This window comes from Osmerus mordax, chromosome 23 (genome assembly GCF_038355195.1).
Source record: "Osmerus mordax isolate fOsmMor3 chromosome 23, fOsmMor3.pri, whole genome shotgun sequence".
Classification (NCBI taxonomy): domain Eukaryota; kingdom Metazoa; phylum Chordata; class Actinopteri; order Osmeriformes; family Osmeridae; genus Osmerus; species Osmerus mordax.
In genome coordinates, this window is record NC_090072.1 from 278,521 (window position 1) to 281,020 (window position 2,500).

Genomic DNA, 2,500 nt, shown 5'->3' on the forward strand with positions numbered 1-2,500 from the left:
TTTTGTGTGCTTGTTTATTACTAGTTATGTTTATTGCATCTTATCATCTCATTATCGTCTGATTGTCTGTGCTTTGAGAGATTTTGGTGTGTGTGTTTGTTTATGTGTTCTGGTCATAGTTAGCCTGGGTAAATTAACCTTGGTTGGAGTTTTCTGGGTCAGAGTAAGCCTTGGTCGGTTAGCCTTGGTTAGAGTTATTCTGGGTTAGAGTTAGGCCTGGGTTAGACGTATTCTGGGTTACAGCCTTTGTTAATTGATGGCTAATGTGGCTAATTGATTAGCTATAGGAGCTAAGATGTTAGCTTCATTCTAAGTATCAGTGTTTACAAACGCAAGTCTAAATAGAGCTAGGAACAGGTGGAAAGGGAAAAAGATAGGGAGGTAGAGACAGTGAGAGGGGTGATGTGACGGTGATGATTAGAGAGAGCAAGAGTTAGAAAGATGATTAGAGAGAGTAAGAGTTAGAAAGATGATTAGAGAGAGGTAGACGGGGGAGAGAGACGGAGTACAGGAAGCGAGAGGGAGTACAGGAAGAGAGAGGGAGTACAGGGAGAGAGAGGGAGTACAGGGAGAGAGACGGAGTACAGGAAGAGAGAGGGAGTACGGGAAGAGAGAGGGAGAGTAAAGAGAGGGAGTACTGGAAGAGAGAGGGAGTAGAGGAAGAGAGAGGGAGTACAGGAAGAGAGAGGGAGTACAGGAAGAGAAAGGGAGTACAGGAAGAGAGAGGGAGTACAGGAAGAGAAAGGGAGTACAGGGAGAGAGAGGGAGTACAGAAGAGAGAGGGAGTACAGGAAAAGAGAGGGAGTACGGGAAGAGAGAGTGAGTACAGGGAGAGAGAGGGAGAGTAAAGAGAGGGAGTACAGGAAGAGAGAGGGGAGTACAGGGAGAGAGAGGGAGTACAGGAAGAGAGAGGGAGTACAGGAAGAGAGAGGGAGTACAGGAAGAGAGAGGGAGTACAGGGAGAGAGAGGGAGTACAGGGAGAGAGAGGGAGTACAGGAAGAGAGAGGGTGTACAGGAAGAGAGAGGGAGAGTAAAGAGAGGGAGTACAGGAAGAGAGAGGGAGTACAGGGAGAGAGAGGGAGTACAGGAAGAGAGAGGGAGTACAGGAAGAGAGAGGGAGTACAGGAGAGAGAGGGGAGAGTAAAGAGAGGAGTACAGGAGTACAGGTATACACATGTATACACACACACGCACACACACATATAAACACACACATGCACAAATTAACTTATTCTCTAACTCAAAAACACACTCACATTCATACATGCTCACATACTCACACAAGCACAGGCATACATGCACCACACACATGCACACACTCATACATACACTTTCACACATACACATCCACAACACACATAGACACTCCACACACCACACACACATGCACATACACACACACATTCAGCAGAGGTAGTTACCTAAGGCAACAAACATGAATTATGATAATCAGTTTGTCAAGGCTAATATAGCTGTATGTAGCCTTGTGCTAATGTAGGGGTAATCTAGCTGTATGTAGTCTTGTGCTAATGTAGGGGTAATATAGCTGTATGTAGTCTTGTGCTAATGTAGGGATAATATAGCTGTATGTAGTCTTGTGCTAAGGTAGGGTTAATATAGCTGTATGTAGTCTTGTGCTAATGTAGGGCTAATCTAGCTGTATGTAGTCTTGTGCTAATGTAAGGCTAATATAGCTGTATGTAGTCTTGTGCTAATGTAAGGCTAATATAGCTGTATGTAGTCTTGTGCTATACATGCAGCTAACTATCTGATCATCTCTGTTCAGAATAAAACCTCTCAATCTGTTTCTAAAATCTAAATCTAAACCCAATTACACGATTACCCTGTAATCTGCCTCCCATCTGTGTGTGTGTGTGTGTGTGTGTGTGAGAGAGAGAACGCTTTTCATTTTGTACAGTATGAGTACAGTAGGGAAAAAGTGTAAAACAAGCTTGTTTGTACTAAACTGTGCATATTCACACACCCATACACACACCATAAACGCATACAATCACACACACATACACACAAACACACATACACACTCTCTCTCACACACACACACACACACTCACACACTGACACGCACAAACTCACACATATACACAAAACTGAAGTGAGCTGCCCTCCCTCCTTTGATCGTAAATGGTGATGTCAGTTGCTTGGCAACCATCTTACTTGGCCCATTGTTATTGTAACAATGAAGCCTGGTGGAGAGAGGGAGGGATGAGGAGGAGAGAGGGATGGAGGAGAGGAGGAGAGGGATGGAGGAGAGGGAGGAGAGAGGGATGGAGGAGAGGAGGAGAGGGATGGAGGAGAGGAGGAGAGAGGGATGGAGGAGAGGAGGAGAGGGATGGAGGAGAGGAGGAGAGGGATGGGGAAGAGGAGGAGAGGGATGGAGGAGAGGAGGAGAGGGATGGAGGAGAGAAGGAGAGAGGGATGGAGGAGAGGAGGAGAGGGATGGAGGAGAGGACGAGAGAGGGATGGAGGAGAGACGAG